We start from the raw sequence: 21,275 nt of genomic DNA, 5'->3' as shown, positions 1-21,275 counted from the left end.
CTTTGCAGTTTTTCCTGCTAAAAAGCTGTGTGTTAGCGTGTGTTAGTTATTCAGTCATTCTGGCTCTTTGCGATCCCATGGGCTGTAGCCCACCAGGTTCCTCTGTCCATGGAATTTTCCAGGCAAGAATACTGAAATGGGTTGCCATTCCCTTCTTCTAACAGGTAGATTCTCTTTTTACACCCTCTGTGAACCTGGGCTCAACATGGGAGTTGTTTGGCCAACAGAAGGATGAAGAAGAGGTGGTGAGCCATTTCCAAGGCTTGGCCAGAAGCCTTGATTGTTCCTGCTGTTCTCCGGTGCCTCAGCTATTGCCATGATTGGGCCCCTGGTCCCAGGATGGGGAGGAAAGATACATGAAGCAGGGCTGCTCCAGCTTGACCCAGCCTGTAGCAGAGCCACTGAGTCCATCTGCAGTCCCAAAGGGAGCCCAACCAAGATCAGTTGACCCCCCAACTGACCCAGGGACTTGAAAGCAATGAAAAGAAATGATTCTTGTTTTAAGCAACTGACCTTGAAAGTAGTTTGTTACACAGCAGTAGCTAACCAATACACCTACTCTCCTTCAATTTCTCTACCCCATTCTCCTGTCTCTGTATCAAAGACATTGCATGCAGGCTAAATCACTTCAGTTGTGTCTGACTCTTTGCAACCCTATGGACTGTCGCCCACCAGACTCCTCTGTCCATGGGTATTCCCCAGGTAAGGATACTAGAGTGGGTTGCCATGCCCTCCTCCAGGGGATCTTCCCAACCCAGAGATCAAACCCAAATCTCTTATGTCTGTTGCATTGGCAGGCGGGTTCTTTACCACTAGTGCCACCTGGGAAACCCATCAAAGATATTACATATCTTCTAATTGTGTCTCTTCTACAAAGTCAGAAAAGGAAAGACTTCGGCAAACAGATCACATGAAGCCTCAATTCCTGGCCTGCAATGCCTGCTACCTCATCGGAAACAGGAAGTGACCCTGCAGCTCACAGCATAGGCAGAGAAATGACGATTGAGAGTTCAGCAAGCTTGTCCGTGGCCTGGAAATGCAGACACTGAGTAAAGAGATTTGTCTGTCTGTCTGTCTGTCTGTCCATCTATCTGTCTACTTTGAAGCTGAGGTAATTCAATTTTCAGAATCTCCAGGGAGCTGGGTGCTCAGGTGGCAGGGAAGAATGAGAATTTGTCGTGGAAATTGCTGCTCAGCAGAGATCACGGCTGCGACGGAGGGTGTGTGGCTCTCTCCTGCAAGCGCATTAGGGACCCTGCCTGGCGTGCTTGCCGTAAATCACTTCCCATTCAGGCCCGCTGCAGAGGGGCCAAAGGTCGATTTTCCATGGTTATGACAACAAAAACTAAAATTGGGTCAAACCTGAAAGGTATTATCTTCCCCTGAGCCGCTAAATGCACAAGAGTAATGAGGTTGGTTAAGCCACATACCTCTGCCCATGCCAGTTTCTCAGAAGACAGATTAGCCAGGTAAGTGGATGGCTCTGGCCACCCAGCAATGCCTCCACCTAAAGGTGGAAGGTCTGGGGCTTCCAGACCTCCAGTTCTCTGACACCAGAAGACTCTTTGGCCACAGAAACCGGGTATCTGAAGCACTCAGGAAACCTCCCAGCTACCATGGAATGGGGACGTGCGAGGACTTCTGGAAACTAGAGCCCAGGGGACAGGTTTCTCTTGTTTCTGAGTCCCCTTCCATGCTGACCTCTCCTGGTCATCGCCATTCACAGTCACAAGCTTGAACCCCTGAGAGCCCAGGGGCTGAGGATTCGCTTCAGCTCAGCCCCTCCCTCTATGGAATCCTAGCATTTATCTGTTGCAGACACAATGCCAATACCTTGAATTTGCATAACATGCCCTTCTCCTCATAAATTATTGATTTGCATTCTGTGAGCGTGCACACACCCCGCCTGGAGCCCATCCTTCAAAGCCTCACTGTCAACAGGCTTCAAATTGGACCCATCATCTCAGGTTACACAGTATTTATAAACTGACCTGTCCCATCACTCGGAGATATTCTTAGAAACCACCCTGCCTCATCTCAAGAGAAGGGGAGAGGGAAACAAGAGGAGACATCGAGAGTGATAAGGTTTTCTTCCAGAATTGATTTGATTTTCTACTTATGTGACAGTTGTTATTAAAAGGGTGGGTGGCATATATTGGAAAAACTGTAGGCCCATCAGTGTCACCTGGCCAATGAGAAGTGGGCAGAGCCCAGGGGAAGGTCAGAAAAAATATGTCATTGCTCCTGTTCACTGGCCATGTGACCTCCAGGCATGTCTCAGTGAGCCTCCATGGTGAGCCTTGGTACCTTCATCTGCAAAATGGGGCTAATATAACCCGTGTACAGGATGGCTAGAATGGAGTGAGACTGGTTACATGAAAAGGCTTTTAGAAATTGAATTCTTTTCTGGACTTTCCCTGGTCCTCTAATGGTTAAGAATCCATCTGCCAACCCAGAGGACATGGGCTCAATCCCTGGTCCAGGAAGATCCTGCATGCGGAGGAGCAACTAAGCCCACGGGCCACAACTACTGAGTCAGCGCGCTAGAGCCGGGGACCCGTAGCTACTAAGCCCACGGGCCACAACTACTGAAGCCCGTGCTCCCCAACAAGTGAAGCCACTGCAGTGAGGAGCCCAGGCACAAAGAGTAGCCTCCACTCACTGCAGCTAGAGGAAGCATGCAGAGACAAAGACCCAGCACAGATAAACATAGGTAAATCTTAAAAAAACAAATTAGACTCTATTCTGGCACCTGCTGCAACACAGCTGAATCTTGAGGACAATATGCTGAGTGAATAAGCCAGTCACAGAAGGACAAATACTGTCTGATTCCACTTACACAAGGTACCTAGAACAGGCAAATCCATAGAGACAGAGAGTGGGATGGTGGTTGCCAGGGGCAGAAGGTGGGGATGTGGGGAATTAGCATTTGATGGGGGGAGCGTTTATTTGGGGAAAATGAAGAAGTTCTGGAGATGATGATGGTGATGACTACACAGCAATGTGAATGTCTTTAATGTCACAGACCTGGACCCTAAGAAATGGTTATAAAGGTAACATTTTTGTACATCTTACCACACACAAAAAATTAATGACTATTATAGAAATGCAAAATGATGCTCGGAAAGTAGTCTTTTATGAACATTCTGTCTCACACTTCCAGCCTCAAGATCAACACCCGTTTGGACAGTGGGGCCTCTGCTGCCCAAAGGGCTCACATTCTGTCTCTCAACTGCAAACATGCACTTCTGTTCCCTGGGCTGCCTCTTCCGTCTTCCCTAGACGGCCCGTGCTCCTGAGCGGGGAACACAGGCTGTGGAGGGTGGGAGGCCAGCCTCCTGACTCCCTGTCCACCTGGATCCAGGCAGGCCTGCAGGACAGGAGACACTGCCACTGCCACCTCGCCAACCTTTCCTGGAATGATTTCTTGAAAGTCCCTTCTGATAAGGAAAAAACAAACTAGTGTCCCTTCACTTAAAAGTGGGCAGAGGGCAGTGAGAGCCTCTGTCAACTTCTGGAGCTGTCTGGTCCAACAGAAAGAGTGCGTGAGTCTCCTGAGTAAGCTTAAATTTTCTAGTTGCCACATTTTCCAGTTTTAAAACAAATATCTTTGCAGGGATCCACCAGGAAAATCCAGTGAGAGGAAGCAGGGTCGCCCGGTCCTGGGAGCTGCCCAGTGGGAAGGACTGTCCTCTGCCTGGCTCCCACAAACTCCTCCATGGCCGGCTGTCAGAATGTAAGCTCTCTGAAGGGAGCCACTGGCCCTGTGGGATTGACAGCGGCTTCTGGGTCAGGTCGGGGCATAAAACCCTTCATCCAGAGCTAGAATCCAGCAAAGCCCTGTGCTCACCTTGACCCTTCATGCCCACCACCTTAGTGATTTCAGACAAGACACCTATGGGGGTGCCTGGACCCCCCATCTTGAGCTCCTGAATGCCCTCTCCTGACAGAGCTCCTGGGACTGGGGCTTGGGTGAGGTCACCAGTGCCATCAGGGGCTGCCTGTGCGTCTAAGTGCCCAGTCACTAAAGCTTTCATGGCACCAGAACATGTCCCTAGTCAGAAGATGGCAGAGGAAGAAACCAGAGGAAGCCATCCATAACAGTCACAGCATGTTTAAAAGTCAAGGCTTCTCCCTTGCCCAGTCAGAGGACAGCCACACAAGCAGACGCCCTCACATCTAGTGCAGCTCACTAGCGACCCCTGCGGTGCGTTTTGTTATGACACTGTGGGAGTTTCTGCTGCCCTAAGTGACACCCCACTCCAGTACTCTTGCCTGGCAAATCCCATGGGGGAAGAAGCCTGGTGGGCTGCAGTCCATGGGGTCGCTAGGAGTCGGACACGACTGAGCGACTTCACTTTCACTTTTCACTTTCATGCATTGGAGACGGAAATGGCAACCCACTCCAGTGTTCTTGCCTGGAGAATCCCAGGGACGGGGGAGCCCGGTGGGCTGCCGTCTCTGGGTCGCACAGAGTCGGACATGACTGAAGCGACTTAGCAGGAGCAGAAGCAGCAGCAAGTGACTACAAACTGGGTGGCAAAAAACGACCGAAGTCTTGCCTCTCACAGAGCAGGCCAGAAGTCTGAAGGCAACATCACGGGGCTGAAATCAAGGTGTGGCGGGGCTGCGCTCCCACAGGGGCCCCAGGGAGGAATCTGTGGCCTGCCTTCTCAGGCTTCTTGGTGGCCCCAAGGGCTCCTTGGCTTGTTGGCGCATCCCTCCAGTCTCCGCCTCTTGTCACAGCCGTTCTCTTCTGTTTGCGTCAAATCTCCCCTTCCCCCATTCTTTTAAGGACAACCGGGATTGCATTTGGGGCCCACCTGGATAATGGAGAATAATCTCTCCATCCCAGGGTCCTTAACTAAATCACCCCTGCACAGTCAGTTTTTGTCATACAAAGTGAAATTCACGGATTCCAGGATTGCCCCGTGGGTATCTTTCAGCCAACCACATATCCCATATGACATCAAAACCATATGTCAGTAGCATATGCATGTGGGGATTAGATTAGATTTGAGTAGATTAGATAGATTCATTCCTTGGTGACAAAGCTGGCCACCGGCCACAGGAAACCGTTCTTGGGGAGGTGCCAACTTAGGCTAGTGAAGGCCGATGTCCAGCAAGGTGAAGGACTCCCAGGGGGCAGCTACTGCTGAACGTCCCCACTGCTCCGTCTCTGAGGCCAAGGCGGGCAGAGAGGCCCACTGCTCCACGGGGAGGGTCACCCCGAAGCCGTCTGAGTGGGGAGCCACCAAAGCGCTCTGTATCTTCAGCCATCAGCGTTGTCACCACCGCCACCCCAGGTGAGCATCTGCAGAAGACATTGCCCGGGCCCTGCCATGTCCTGCCACCCTTGATACATCAGTGCCCAGCCCTTCCACTTCCGAGGACCACCCCCAGTACCAGTTCTTTATCAGAGTCCTATCAGGAGGCAAAACCACACACTCATTTTGCCTCAAAATTACCGGAGATGCTTCATATAAAGAAGTCTTAACTATCACAGGGAACTGAGATAAAGGGGGATTGGCGAGTGAGAGGTAAAGAGAATTCTAGAAACATGAGATCAGCAACGTGAGGACCTGCCATTACTCTTAGGTCTGAGCTAGAAGAGACTCCAAGGAAGGGATCTCCACCCTCGCCCCCAGGCTGAGACCCACACTTTGTGAAGAGGACACAGCTACATCCTGTCCAGCCCCACAAAGAATTGCCAGCCTCTGTCTGGGGCTCTCTCCATCTGCCAGGGCCTGAAGTCCTGAGGTCCAGGCACATGCCCCCTGAGTAACCTCAAGAAGGAACGGCACAGATGGGTGCACACGTGTCCCACCCCTCCCCATGGTGGGAGAGCCCTGGGGGGCACTTCCTCACTGGTCCCCAGAGCCCCAGTGAGATAGGCTCCCCTCCCCATGGTGGGAGAGCCCTGGGGGGCACTTCCTCACTGGTCCCCAGAGCCCCAGTGAGATAGGCTCCAGCTGCCCTGAAGACGGTGGGCTGCCTCTCTTTCTGTCCACCTCCCCTTCCTCTCCAACACTGCATGCCCTTGACCACTTATCTCAGGGCCTGCTCTTGGGAGCCCCCAAACAGAGACACAGGCGCTGTCAGAATGCCAGGGAGGCCCAGTCAGGAGAGGCAGGTCAGCCTGGAAGCAACAGGGATGACGCGAACCTTAGGAGGTGGCCAAATGGGGCAGTGTGGGATTGCTCGGTCAGCTTGGAGGGTTTATGATGAGCATTTTGACAATAAAACTGATCTGTATCACTGCCATCCTTTAAGAGAGGTGTTGGATGCTTTCCTGAACGTTTCATTGAATCCACACAACCAAAAGCTTCTGCTGTTGCCCCCAGCTGACAGTGGAGAAAACCAAGGCTGAGAGTACCTCCCAGCCAAGGCCACACCATTGGGAAGTGGCCAAGGGTGGACTCAGGCCCCGGGGTCCCCCCATCTCCCACTCCCATCCAAACCCAACACATGAATGCTTACAGCTGACTAGGCGAAGTTCACAGGCTATGAATGAAGATAAGCAGAGAAAGCAGGCATTTGAGAGGGGAGAAGAGGAATCCAAATGAGCAATAAGGAAACAGAGACCCTAAGTTCCTGCAGACCAAGAGCGACCCCAAGGTCTCCATGTGGAAGCTGCCTCCCGCCAGAGGAGAGGGGGAGCAGGAGGGAGGAAGCGGCAGGAAGACAGTCAGGAGCAGCAGGCAGGACCCGAGGATGCTGGTTTCCTGCCCAGCTGGACTGCAGGACCCTTCTGAGGACATGGAGAAGGGATGAGGACTCTCAGCTGTCACTTGGCTCCCGTGATCACTAAATCACAAGTCACGGGAACACTGGAGGAGCTGCCGTGTGGCCATCTGTTGTGGGGCACTGGGAAGCAGGGGCCTGCTGGGCAGGAAGCTGGCTTGGGTGACCTCCACGTCCTGGCCCATCCTTGGGTCCAAGTGCTGTTAGACTTCCCGAGCGGGGACCCCCATGTTCTGGCAACGCTGTCCCCGGCCACAGAGCACCTCGGCCCAGTAAACAAAGACTGAATCCTGGACGGTGGGAGAAAGGCCGTGTCGAGGGTGGCGAGGTCCTGGGCTAGACCTGCCCCTGGCTCCGTCCTGGGTGTCGCAGGTTGGGAAGTGGCAGTGGCGCAGGGATGGCATCTGCCAGCCTGGCAAGTCTTGGCAGGATGAAAGCATTAGGTCACAGAGAAGTAGACCAGGAAGGGGGTACACAGGGCCCGTCCCCGGTGATGACCATTCCAGGTGTTGCCCAGTGGAGGCCCCAGGATGGGGAGGATCTACAAGTCTTGAGCCATGTCATCCCAGGAGGCCGGCTGTGAGGCCGGTGAGGCCTTGAGCCTGGTGAGGACTGGCCTCTGGGACAGCTCGGGCTGTCAAGAAGTTAAAGAAGGGCTGCCTAAGAAGTTAAGGAAGACACCCGTCCCCCCACCTCCAGGAAGTAGTCAGCACCCTTTGGTGGAATCCGAGATGGGGGAGAACAGAGGAGACTGGCCCTGAGCGCAGACATCATTAACCCCCAGGACAATATTCTTGCAGCAGCCTGGGAGCCTTCTTGGTTGATGGTAGATTTTATCTATTATTTATTCATTTTTGCTGGAAAGAGCCTCCACAGCCTGACCCTTGGGGTCCATAATAAGAGTGAATGGGGGTGGCAAAGAGGCCCGCAGTGGGGTGATCACCCAGCTGGGGTGGACGGGGGACATCAGCACCAAGTCAGCAGTGCCGGCTGGTCACACCCTTTCCCGGCTCGGGGCCCCCTGCCGGGTTGGGGGTTGTCTGGCACTGGACCCAGACCTCCCTGCTGCCTCTCCACTGCAGGTCTCTCAGCTTGGGCGAGTCACCCTGCCCTGCACGGCCCCTCAGGCATCAGATCCCTTGTCATTCTCCCCAGCTCCCTCCTCCCTCTCACCCCTCCCCACAGTCACCCCACAGCAGTGCTCAGGACCTCCCTACTCTGGTTCTGCTGAAGCTGACTGGGGTTTTAATGACTCCACTGGGGTTGAAGTGGGCACCCCTGCCCTGGCCTCCCAGTCTTGTCCTCTCTACCCACCCATCCTCCCCACCAGGCATGGCCAAGTCCTTGACTTTCCCTCAGCATCGCAGACACAAAACTCAACAGCACCCGTGGATCACACCTCCATCCAGACCCTGTGCTCTGCCCTGCCTACTCCTTGGAAGCACCTGGAGTGTTCTGGAAGCCACTGATGCCTGGGCCCTCCCCAACCAAATCCAGAATCCAGGGAGGGAGGTACTGTGACTCTTAGCACTTCAGCTGACTCTTAGGTGAGGCCTGAATGGCCAGCACTGATGCCCAATCAACCACAGCCATGAAGCCACAGAGGGGTCTCCCTCTGTGGGCAAGGGGTCCCACAGGGACAGGGCACGAGAACAGCCTGGTGTCAGTGTGGTGGTGACTGGGGTACAGGACTCAGCACCTTGTATCTCCCTGTGGGTGACCCTTAGCAGGATGTACAGAGTCTTTGGAGACGAGACTGTTCAGATGGCAAGAGAAGGGCCCTCCTGTCCTTCCCACCACCTGCTCCGCCTGGCCCCATGCCCCCTACAGACCTCACGAGGCCATGCTCAGATTATGAGGATGTTTGGGTTCACTGCAGCCCTGGCTCCTTGCCCCAACTACCCTGGGGTTCCCAAGGGCCTTGTGGGCGTCTAGGACCACCAAGTGGAGAAGGTGATGGCACCCCACTCCATTACTCTTGGCTGGAAAATCCCATGGATGGAGGAGCCTGGGAAGGCTGCAGTCCATGGGGTCGCTGAGGGTCGGACACGACTGAGTGACTTCACTTTCACTTTTCACTTTCATGCATTGGAGAAGGAAATGGCAACCCACTCCAGTGTTCTTACCTGGAGAATCGCAGGGACGGGGAGCCTGGTGGGCTGCCGTCTATGGGGTCGCATAGAGTCAGACATGACTAAAGTGACTTAGCAGCAGCAGCAGCAGGACCACCAAGAGGCCTGGCAGGGGATCATCCCTGCCACGCCATCAGCAGGAGTCCAGGGAACCACGCCCTCCCCAACCTTCTTCTCCAAGCCTGCAATCATTCCATCATTGTGTCCATCACTCCAGCCCCTCAGGGAACACTCAAGCCAGCATCCAAGGATAGGGCCCGGGGACTGGGAGCTCCAGGCAGTGTGGGGAAGGTCCCGATCAGAAGCAGGGTCCCAGCCTGTGCTTCCACGGACCCAAGGACTCTGGGCTGGCTGCTCCATCCCTTTCTGAGCCTCAGTTTCCAAGGTGTTAGGATGGAGCCGGCACTAAGCAGTCGGCGGAGTCCCTTCCATCCTACTGTTGGGCATAAAAGCCTGAAATTAGGAGGTATTGCCAAGTATTTTCTAATAAGCATATATTCCTTTTATAATTGGAGAAAAACAAACTTCATGACGAGTAAATGGCAGTGGAGGCCATAAAATTACCTCCGGGCCCCAAAGGGTGCTGTGAATGGCCTCACACAGCTCAGGGAACGGGCAGAAGTAGTCCTGCTGGTCAGCCAGCCAAGTTTCCCACAGGGGACGAAGTAGCGGAATTGCCTGGTACGGACCAAGGTACCTCAGAAAAGTCACTGAGCCCACCCTGTAGGTAGGACGTCCAAGACCATACTCCAGGAGGGTCGGCAGGCTTCTTGGAAGGTTGGCTCCCAACCCTGCCGGAGAGGGGAGCCCTGGCCCTCCAGGACCCAGCCCTCGCTCTCCACAGTGGCCCTCGCCCTACCCACTGTCCGGACTGGCAAGCAGGCAGAACGCTGGGAAGGGCAAGGAGCCCAGCCGCTGCTGGCAGCCAGCCACCCTCCCCGCCCACACTCCCCACCGTGACACACTGCTCATTTCTATGCACTGTTAGCCCTACCAGATCCTATGACCTTGGCATTTGGGGGTCACAGGAGAAGGACGCCGTGCGTGCACAGCGCCTCCACCCAACGCATCAATTAACATTCCCTGTGCAAAAGTTGGGGCTGTAATTACAGCAAGTGATTAACAGGCCGAGGTAGCCTGTCTCCGAGGGAGCAGATTAACAGCGGAGGTTGGGAGCACCTGCGCTCACCTCGGAATCACCGGTGCGTCTTAAACAGGGGCCCCGGTGCCCTGAAAGCTGGTGATTAATGGAGGGGATGAGAGTGGGGACGTTTCCCTGGCACCCATTGCTGGGCTTTTTGCTCTTGGCGGTCACCGTGCTGGCCAGGTGCGGGAAAGGGAGGGCAGGCCAGCCTTGAGGCAGAGCACCAGAGCCCCAGGGGAGGGGGCAGGCCTTGCTCTGCCTGCCCCAGGCCGCCGGGCCCTCCTGGCTGCAGCTTTCCACTGAGCAAGAAGGCCAAGTCCACAGGGTCCGTGAACACCAGGAGACTCGGCCCCTTCACCAAACCATGTGGAATCTGGGACCACCCCTCACCTGCCCCTTCTCGGGGAACATGCAGGGCTCCACTAAGAGGCGGAGGCTGCCTCCAGGACGGTGGCCATTCCAGCAAAGATGCCCAGGTCTAACATAACACCTGTTTAGCTGGCTGAGGGAGTGGAGGAGCCCAGAGTGGGGGTACCTCCCGGGGATGAAGAGGGAAAGAGCAGGAGATGACACGCCAGCAAACTAGGTGTTTACAGGGTGTCAGCTGCTGCTGCTGCTGCTAAGTCGCTTCAGTCGTGTCCGACTCTGTGCGACCCCAGAGACGGCAGCCCACCAGGCTCCCCGTCCCTGGGATTCTCCAGGCAAGAATACTGGAGTGGGTTGCCATTTCCTTCTCTAATGTATGAAAGTGAAAAGCGAAAGTGAAGTCGCTCAGTCGTGTCCGACTCTTCACGACCCCATGAACTGCAGCCTACCAGGCTCCTCTGTCCACGGGATTTTCCAGGCAGGAGTACCGGAGTGGGGTGCCATTGCCTTCTCCAATGGGTGTCAGCACATCCAGACAAATCAGCACACACGTGTGTGTGTGTGTGTGCGTGTGCACAGTGGGCTGACGTTACCTATTCTTCCAGGGTTAGACCACCCCTTGTCCCCATGTGTGGTGCTGGGCACAGGCATTTAGGGACTAAGTCCTGCCCAAGAGGCTCTTGGTCTCGCAGAGAAGATGGTCACAGAAACCTGATAAATACGCAAGGGCTTGGAGGGTGAGGCTTGCTGAGAGCCCAGGGCTGTCCCGGGTCTGTCTTGAGGGATAGGGGCAGGAAGGGAGAAAGAGACAGGCAACCCAAGATGAACTGTGAAGTCAGCTGGGGATTTATCCATCAAGTGGCAGGTGGCAGGCACACGTCACCACGAACGTGGCCCCCGTGGTAGGCCCCAGTCCTTGCGGTGAGACGGCGCCGGCTGCTTGGGGTCACGGCCCAGCACAGCCACAGGTTAGCTGTGTGGCCTTGGGCTCTCGCTGGCCTTCAGTCCCTCTACTGCCCATGGGAACGAGGGGAGCTCCTGCCTCGTGGAAGGACACAGCTCACGTGCCAGCAGCTCACAAGTGCCCAGAGTGGCTCCCCCTGTGGGTGCATCCAGGCACACACCCTAGCGGACCTCTGGGTGGGTCTACCCCGATCGCCCCTCTTCACCCAGTAACCAGATCGCTCCTACTGTTGGTAAGTCACTGTGGCCTCTGATCTAATCAAAACAGTGGCACCGTGATTGGTCCACAGGTTCACCTGTGACCTCAGCAGAATGTCCCAGACCAGTCTCTAGGGTTTTTATGTTACTAAAGGGCCCTCCACCAGCCTGGAATCACTAGACCTGCCTGAAGGGCATCCAGACGGGCTGAGGGCACGTCTCCTCCAATACCAACCTCAACTGGCAGGGGAGCCACTGGGATATAGCCAACAAGTAACAACCCTCTCTCCCCACCGAGTCCCCACATCCAAGCACTCGGCGGCCAGACTCACTCCAGCCCTCCCGATGACACGAACAGCAGAGGTGGGCATCTGAAACTTGCACCTGGGAGATTCAGGACCAGTACACACCGCACATTCAGTGCTCGCCCAGACAACCGTTTGTACACACGGGGCACTGCTTGTACTAGTGTGTGCTAGTTACCCCACTGAGCCTCCACAGAAACCCATGTGGTCCGGACCCACCCCACTTCATCAACCAGGAGGTCATCTTGGCACCACCACATACATCCTCCAGGTGCTCTGAAGCAGTTAGAGCCACGCTGCACCCTCTTCCTTCTGGAAACCTAGCGTCTATGGAGGCGCTCACCTCCAGGACTTAAACCAGGGTCTGCTCCACTGAACCAGCCTGAGTCCACGCTTCCATGTGCCCATGGCCAAGAACTTTCCCCAGGACAAGAGAGAGAACTAGAGCAGGGTCTGGCTGGCCAGGAGGGTTAGCTGCTGCCGTATCAGTCAGCATCCCTGGACATGACAAACGCTCAACACAACAAATGAAAAAAAAAAAAAAAAGAACTATTTCCATTGCTGAAAACACTGCCATCCCCACAGTGTTTAAGATGCAAAGTAAGAAGGGACAAGCATGCCACACTGCCTCTCTTCCGGCCTCCCTCAGCCCCCTACCTTCCCTTGAGGCCTCCTCACCCCTTCCCTGTGTGCATCTGTCCTGTTCCCCAAGTGCAAGGTCAGGAGACTGATCCTGGAGGGGTCTCCTTAGCAGTGGGCAGTGAGAATGAGGCAGAAGAGAGTGCTGGTCAAACATGAGGAGTGGACATGTGTCCACACATGGGGGATAGGCAGCCCGCGGTGGGCATTTCATCGAATTGTTCCTGAGGGACAGGCCGTTGTCACTCTGAACTGCAAGAAGGTATCTCAGCACAGTGTGAACCTGCCTTTCCCTCTGCTGGCCCCAGCCTCCGCTCCAAGTTCCTACAAGCGTGGAGCCTAAGTAGGCTGATCCGAGCACTGAGCCCCACCCATCTTCCCTCCTGTTTTAAGGCAATGCCACCTGAGGACTCACCCCTTTCAACAGGGTCCTCTCTGCAGCACTTGTAAGGCTTCTCCTGTGTGCCAGGCACTGGGCACAAATGAGAGTTTTCTGCCCCCACAGCTTGTAATTCCACCAAGGATGAGAGATGTTGAAACACAGAAGGCAGCAACCTATTTTGGGGGTGACTCGTCCTTTGCCAGGTCCCTCCACTGCTCCCAGGACTCCCGTGAACCCCTGACCAAGGCTGGATGCACCACAGTGTCACACTGGGAACCCCTGGACCTGTGTCTTGCTCCCTGCTACCCCCCAACCTGGACCTCCATCAGCACCATGCCCCCAGAGGGATTTTCAAGGAGGCAGAGAAGACGGAGCACTGCAGAGCAGTTTTCACGGCTACAGTCAGAAGTTTCCAGGCACAGTGGACGTCTTGATTCCATCTGGTAAGGGTGGAATGGGACGGAGCCACCAGGCAGTGCAGGATAACAGGAACTCAACAGGCTCTGGGATCTGAAAGATGTGGTCTTAGGACATGGTGCTGACCCTTCCGAGGGACTTTGACCAGATCCCCTGATGTCCCTTGACCTTGATCTCCCCATCTATAAATGGAGGCACCAAAAGACCCTGATGCTGGAAAAGACTGAAGGCAGGAGGAGAAGAGGAAAAGGGGATGGCAGAGGATGAGATGGTTAGATGGCATAACTGACTCAAAGGACATGAGTTTGAGCAAGCTCCAGGAGTTGGTGATGGACAGGGAAGCCTGGCATGCTGCAGCCCATGGGGTCGCAAAGAGTCAGACACGACTGAGCGACTGAACTGAACTGAGAGGATTTAATGGAGATGGCCCAGGAAGAGCTGCTTCATGAATATTCATGACCAGACCAGAGGGCCTGCTAGCTCCAGGCTCTGCTGGAGCCCCAAGTTGGAGGGCATCTACAGAGGGGGCCCTTGGACCTTCTTCTCTGACTGGCAGAGATGATATGGCAGGCAGGAGGAGATTGCTCAAGTAACTTGGATGGGGCTATGGCCTCTGGACTGTTCCCAAAGCCCACGAGAACATTGTTCATTGCCCGCGAAAGGCAAAAGGGTGGTCCATCCACATAACAGAATATTATTTAGCCTTAAGAAAGGAGTGAGGCACTGATACAGGTCACAGCTCGGATGAACTGTAAAACTGTTACCCTAAGAGAAATGAGCCAGACATAAAGGGCAAATATTGTATGATTGCACTAATATGATATCCCTAGAATAGGCACATCCAGAGACAGAGTAGGATAGAGGTTTACCAGGGGCTGAGGCGCCAACACTTGGGCAACCTGATGCAAAGAACTGACTCATTAGAAAAGCCCCTGACGCTGTGAAAGACTAAAGGCAGGAGAAGGGGACGACAGAGGATGAGATGGTTGGATGGCATCACCGACTCAATGGACATGAGTTTGAGCAAGCTCCAGGAGTTGGTGATGGACAGGGAAGCCTGGTATGCTGCAGTCCATGAGTCACAAAGAGTTGGACACAACTTATGACTGAACAAGGGACTGGGGAAGTCAGGGAGCTACTGATTAATGGGCGAAGTTTCTCCCGGGGACGATGAGAAAGTTCTAGAAATAGATGGTGGTGACGGTTGCACAAGAGTGTGAATGTCTTTGTTGCCACTGAGATGAACACTTAAAAAAGGCTCCAATTGTACATTTTACGTCATGTGTATTTTACCACAATAAATCTCAAAGAAAAAACTCAGCATGCTGGACTCTGTAGGGGAAGAGTGGAGTGCAAGAGGGGCCTCCATTCTGCTGACCAACCACTCACTAAGCGATTCAGTTACTGGGCAGAGAGGGCTTGTCATCAACACAGCTCTAACAATTGACTGTGGAAGAGGAACAGTGGAAACCCCGCCTGCCCACCGTGGCCTCTCACCAGCTCTAGAGAGAGAGGATTTGGGGGAAAACTGTTGTGTGGATGTGCTGGGGTTAGTCATCATTTTTATAACATCAAACAGTAACATCAGAAAATTTCCACTTCCAAAGACACATTACCCTGCATCCTGCCCCCCTACCAGTAACTTCAGGAACCCCCTCTGCTGTTCTCGACTCCACGCCATACTCCCTGCAGCTGGCCAGCCTTCTTGAAGGCAGCTGGCCTGAGGTCTGACCAGGAATTGATTCTCAGTGTGGATGGGAGGCCGCCGGAGAAGCCCGACAAGCCTCCAATAATTACGGGGAGATAAGACTATCAGGTGTAATTAAACAGTGTCCACAGGCAGACCTCTTGGCTACAGCCTCTGTCCCCCATCCCCTCCTCTTGTTCCCTGAGACTGCAAAATAAATTATCCTGTGAAGTCAGCAGAGGTTGAGCTATGGAAACAATTAAACAGAAATTAAATCTAATTCATTTATACTCCAAGCACAAAGTGGATCATGTAGGTTTTTTTCTCTCCTTCCTCTTTTCGCCTTGGTGTTAGAGAGGACTATTATAGGAAATTAATCATGAAGCGAAGCAATGAAAGTGATCTATCACTCGCTAAAGTGCACCGACCGACTGTATAAAATCTATTATAGCGGCAGGAAAATGTAGAAGTGATGCTGTTTGGAAGAAGGGAGACCAAGGAAAGAGGGGGTTTCCTAACTGAGGTCCCAGCGACGGCTAGGCCAAGGACCTGCTTCCTTCAGGTCCAGGGGTGCTGGGCAGAGGTCCACATCCGAGTTCACTGGGCTTGTTCAAGGTGTTCCTGATAACGTGAGACTCATCCCACAGGGGAAAGCCTGAGAAGGGTCCTCCAAGGCCAGTGGCGCTTGGGCCTGGGGGGTCTGAGGGAGAATCTCCTTGATTCTCACCATTTTCCTCAGCATAGAAGTTGGGGGCGGGGCGGGTGTTGCTGCAAGGACAAGCCCCAGGGAGGAGCCCCACGAGAATCAGCCAGGCCTGTGTCCCCACCTACAAATTGGGGGTGACGCCACCTGCCCTGCCTCCCCTCACATGAAGATGAAATGAGCAAGTGGGCAGGAAAGCCTGCAGGAAGTACGGAGTGCGGAGATGCCGAGTGGCTGGCGGCAGGCCCAGTGAGCCATGTTCCTGGTTTCCTGCTTTCAAGAAAAACAATTTCAAAAATTGTTTTCCCATCGTGTGAAGGAAGGAGATGGCATAAGTGGAATATTTCCTCCCAAACAAAGCGGGGCTAAAGGCTGCCAGGGCAAAGAGCTCAGAAGCACTGGGAAGGTAGAGGCTGGCTCGGTAGAGGCAGCTTCAGGATGCTGAGCCCGGGGGACTGCTGGGAGAAGGCCTGGGGCTGGTGGGTACCCTAAAGGTCTAGGGGCACCAGGCCCCAGAAAAAGGATGCTCAGGAAGTGAACAGAGGAGCTCAGGGGTTGGGAGGAAGGCTGAGCTTTGAACTCGGCATAAAAAAGGAAGAAACAAAGGCCGCCTCCACTCTGCTGCTCTCCTGAAGGGCAGACAGCCCTCTCGGCAGATGGGGCTGCCCCTGGGAGCCCACACACTCACTGCTGCCCCAAGGCTCACTTGCTGCCATGTTCCCGGGCAGGTGCCAGGGGACGGCCGGAAGGGGAGAGCGAGGCAGGAGAGACAAGCAAGGTGACAGGTGAGAAAGGCACGTGCGGCTGTCTCCTAAACCTGCTCATCTGAGAACCACCCAGACTTCACAGCTCAGCCCAGAGTCAGGCCCAAGTCCCCCAGGGTACGCCTGGAGCCAAGCCCTCACAGAACAGGCAGGGGCAGGGAGGGGGCTGTCCCCCGGGACTCAGCCCCTCTTCTTGCCTTCTCTGCCATCCCTGTGCTAAGAATGCAGTGGGCCCCTCTCCCCTGGATTGTCTTCACTTTACCTTGCCTGCCCGCAAGGCCAGGATCAGCATAGGGTTAGCTTTCCCCAAAAAGAGGTTTGGCCCTTGCCCCTGGTTCCTGGGAGGTCACCTCTGAGCCTTTGGAGGGTCTTTGTGAGTGTGTTTACCTGGGGGCCTTACCAGCAGCCAGATAGTCTGTGCTGACAGTGTGGTTTAGGGTGGGGGCCTCGGGCCACACTGTATCAGTTTGACCTCTTGGGGGGCTGCAGACAAAGGTCAACCACGTGTGTGATCAGTGTCTATGTGGTCAACGCCCAGTGAACCCTCTGGACCCCAGAGCTCATGTGAGCATCCGCAGGTGGTGAGCACTGTCAAACATGGTTCTGAAAGGATTGGGGGCCGTCCACAGGACTCCACTGGGAGAGGAACCTGGACACTCAGGCCTGATCTCACCTGGCCACTGCCCTGGGCACCTCATCCCACTGCTGACTTTTATGTGTGTCCTTTCCCTGGGGTGCACTGTGCTTGTGGGAGTGTAACAGCTTTGCTGACTTCCTCCCATGAATCATTGGACCTGGGGGTAGTCTCAGGGACCCCTGAGCTGCAGTGACTCACGAGGCATAGTAGGAGTCATCGGGTCCAAGTCTACCCAGGCAGTTGAGGAGAAAGAGGCCAGAGTTAAAGGAACTGCCCAAGGTCATGTAGGAAATGGGAGGCAGGCAGGACCAGTGCCCCCTCCCTGGGACAGCGCCTCCCCTTCCCAGCTTTCATCCTTGTCACCTCCCCCAGGGGAAAGGCTCACTGGGGAAGGCACCCACAGACTGAGTCAGTGGGCAGATGTGGAGATGCCAGCACCAAGGCTGGTCCCCACCGGCCAGACAGAGAAGGAGCAGAGTGACTGCCAAGACCTTCTGTCCCCAGGGTTGGCGCTAAGGACGAGGAGAGTGTTGGGCCGAGACAGAGAGCAGCCTAGAGTGCAGTAAACTGGGCTGCCCTCCGCAGTGTGCTGGGGGCCCCAGGGGCAGGAACAGAGATGGTAATTAAAACGCCAGCACACACTCCCATGGGCAGACACACTCCACAATGCCCTCCCCATGCTTAAACATCAGCCTAGCAGCCAGCTTCCCTCTACCCCGCCCAAAGCAAAGGGACACAGGCTTGAGAGTGATTAATGTCATCTGCCACTTGAGCTTGGCACCTGCGCCTGGAGGCATCCAGCGTCACACCACCAAGAGGCCAGCCCCCGCCACTTGGCCTCAGCTGGCCAGGCATGAGGGCGAGATTAGCACTGGGCCCCCCTCCAAGGCTGCAGGAAAGAGCACGGCAGGGGCCTCTTCTGATGGGGCTTCACCCTGTGTGTGAGGGGTCTCCACCAGGACCATGTGAGTTGCAGGCCTCAGAACAAAATGAAAACTCCAGGCCCTTGCTCACATTGCAGGACAGAAACAGCAGAGCTTCAAATCAAGTGCCAGCCCTTCTGAGCTTGGGGCCCTGCACGGCTTTGCGGGTGGCACAGGAGCAAAGCAGGTCCTGTTCCCACTGTCAGAGCGTCTTCTGGTCACCTGGGGAGAGCCCCGAAGACACAGAGAAGGGCGGAACTCAGAAAGGACACAGCACACTAGGTGTGCACACACACGCGTGCACGCACACGCACACGCATGCGCACACACTCCTCAGACGCTCGGGTAAGAGTCGGGTAAAATGACAGCGTGGCTGACATCGAGGAGCAGCTGTAGCAGGGAGCACCCCGAGGGACCGTTCCCCTAAAGGCGGATGAGCAGATGGATCCAGCCCTCTGGCCCAGAACCCGAGGTCCTAGAGCTGGAGGGCACCAGGAGACCAGCTAGTCTGACTTCCTCCATTAGCAGATGGGGAGGAACTGGAGGCTAAGAGAAGCCAAGAAGCTGCCTGGACTTCCCTCCCCAGGAGGTTCTCGGTGGACAGCAGAGCTCCTACCCCAGGACTTTCCTCTCTGGGAAGGTCTGCATCACTAGCCCTGACCCTTGACTCACCAAAAGGAAGGACCTCACCTGTGGCTCTGGAGCCAGACCTGGGGCACGACGGGCTCTTTTGCTTCCAAGACACTCGGAGAGGGCACATGGGTGTCTAAGGGGACGGAGCTGGGGAGTGGCAGGGGTGGGCAGGGCCTTCCAACATTGTGCCCCCGACCCCTGGGGGACACCACATGCAAACACAGAATTCATTGGCTTCCTGTTCCAGAAGCTTAAAAACCACCCCCCAGGGGGAGGAGAGGAGGAAAAAATTACGAGTATAGAATTAACATATAGAAACGACCATATATAAAGTAGATGAGCAACAAGGATTTACTGTTTAGCACAGGGAATTATATTCAATATCTTGTAATAACCTATAATGAAAGTAATTTGCAAAAAAAAAAATAACTGAACCCCCATGCTGTATACCTGAAACTAATGCAATACTGTAAATCAACTATGCCTTAATAAAAATTTTTTAAAAAAAGAACAAAAACCACTTCCTGGGTCCTTGAGAGCACTTAAGCACTTGGAGCATAATAAAAAGTTCTGGATGAGTGGAGGTCAGGTCACAATGTCATCTAATTGTGGAGATTACACAACCTAAAAGGACTGAAATAGCCCCTGTCTCCAGCTCAGGTGATGAAGTAGAGGCGCGGGCGGGCAACAGAGGCCACGTCTGGTGGAGGCCACTGTGCCAGCAACCAGGCAGGGGAGTGCCTGACCTGGGACAGGACGGGGGCCTGGAGCTCCTGGTCTGGTTCATCACACAAACATGAGCCCATGGCTGCCCGTGGCCGGAACTCCCAGCAGGATGAGCCAGGTCCCTGCATTCCCCAGCCTGCAGAACAGCACCAGGGACACAGTAGGTGCTCAATAGATATCTACTGAGCGACTTTAAGGAAAAGTGTTGCTTTTTAATTCCCGCCATCCCAGCCATGCGAGGCTCCTCCAGAAGTACGGGACCAAGAAGAAAGCCAGCAAGGAACGCGGGAGCAGGACCAGGACTCTGTGGTCACAAAGAGAGAGAGAGAGCACAGGCGTGTGTAGAATGTGCATAAACACAGAGAGAGCCACATTTATTTCTATTTTAGGGCAGCAGGATGAAAGAGGGATTCTTTTCTTTCTGATGTTTGGTATCATTCCACTTTTTGACAGTAAGTAGAATGTCATAATAGGAAAAACAATATAAGAATAAGGGCTTTATCTCTCATGCATGTACCCTAAAATGGGATGGGGATAAAAGAGCTCCATCAAGGCCAGGATGGAAATGGGGAAATAATAAGGCTGCTGAGACTGCAGGCCAGAGGGGCTGGGTTCCAGGTGCAGCACTGTGATTCAGGTTCTGCTAACCCTAACCCTAACCCTCACCAGGAGGAGCAAATGGCTGGATAAAGAAAAGGCATGAGGAGGGGGTAGTGAGCAGCCCACAGATGCTGGAGCAAACTTTTCCAATTCAGCACAGGAAGGGGTGCAGGTAGGGATGGGGGGGACAAAGTGAAAGGGAGGAAATAAGAAAAAAACACAGCCCTTGGCAAAGGAGTGCATGGTGGTCTGTGTTTAATTAATGCCCAAGCACCCTCTTCTCTGAAATTCACCCCCGTCCTGCCCTGTCGGGCGGCCACACCATAGACAAAGCTGGGTCTCGGAGGCAGGGACCAGACAGCTTGGGTGTGAGGTAGGAGTGGAGGAGGGCCACATGGTGGTTCACGTGGTTTTCTCTAGCCAGAAAGGGATCGTCTTATTTTTCTCTTAAGAACACTTTAGTACCACATTGGATTTTAGTGTCAATTAAAAAATAACGTATAAAAACATTATGTTAAGTTAAAGAAACCAGTCATATGATTCCATTTAGAAGAAAAATCCAGAACAGGCAAATCTGAAGAGAGAGAAAGTGGATTCGTGATTGCCAGGGGCTAGGGGCATAGAAGGATTGGAAGGTGACAGCTTAAGGGCACGGGGCTGTTTTTTTTTGGTGGTTGGGGCAGGGGGCAACAAAGTGTTTTAAAATGGACTGTGGTGGTGGTCGTATACCTCTGAATATACTCAAAACCACTGAATGGTTTAAATGAATGTGTTATATGGTATGTGAGTTACATCTCATTAAATGTAACTCATTTAATGTAACTCATTAAAGCTATTATAAAAAAATTTTTTTGCACAGGTGACCTAACTAATGCAAAAGCAGCAGGTGCCCACTGCTGGTCTAGGTGACCAGCCTGCCTCTGTCTCCATCCCTCACTGCCTGTATCTCTCTCTGCCCTCTGTCATGCAACCCCCAGGCGGGCCCCCTGTCCTGCCATGCAGTCTCCTTCCTCCCGCCCCGGGCTTCTGTGTGCACCCCACGTGTCCTGCCCTCACACACACACATTTGACCTTCTCCTAGCCACCCATCCTCCAGGAAGGGGCACCAGGCCAGGGTGGCAGTGTGCAGCAGTCCCCAGTCCTCACCCTGCTCAGCAATGCTCACTCACTCTGGAATTCCTTGACTTAGTCGACTCTGCCAACCGCTAGTCAGCAGGCCCTTCAAGGCAGGGAAGTCTGGATTCACTGTCCTATATCCCAGCCTCCCAGGGCCTGGACCACAGCAGCAAGCCATATAAAAGCCATTGGATGG

The 21,275-nt window shown here is 54.2% G+C and overlaps 1 protein-coding gene across 7 annotated transcripts in view; it reads right to left on the bottom strand.

Moving 5' to 3' along the window:
• RBFOX3 (RNA binding fox-1 homolog 3) overlaps nucleotides 1–21,275 on the bottom strand; it is a 433,842-nt gene that overhangs the window by 339,548 nt on the left and 73,019 nt on the right. The gene's annotated exons all lie outside the window — the stretch shown is intronic.

Source organism: Ovis canadensis, chromosome 11, assembly GCF_042477335.2.
Source record: "Ovis canadensis isolate MfBH-ARS-UI-01 breed Bighorn chromosome 11, ARS-UI_OviCan_v2, whole genome shotgun sequence".
Taxonomy (NCBI): Eukaryota; Metazoa; Chordata; class Mammalia; order Artiodactyla; family Bovidae; genus Ovis; species Ovis canadensis.
This window is presented reverse-complemented; position numbering and strand designations above follow the sequence as displayed.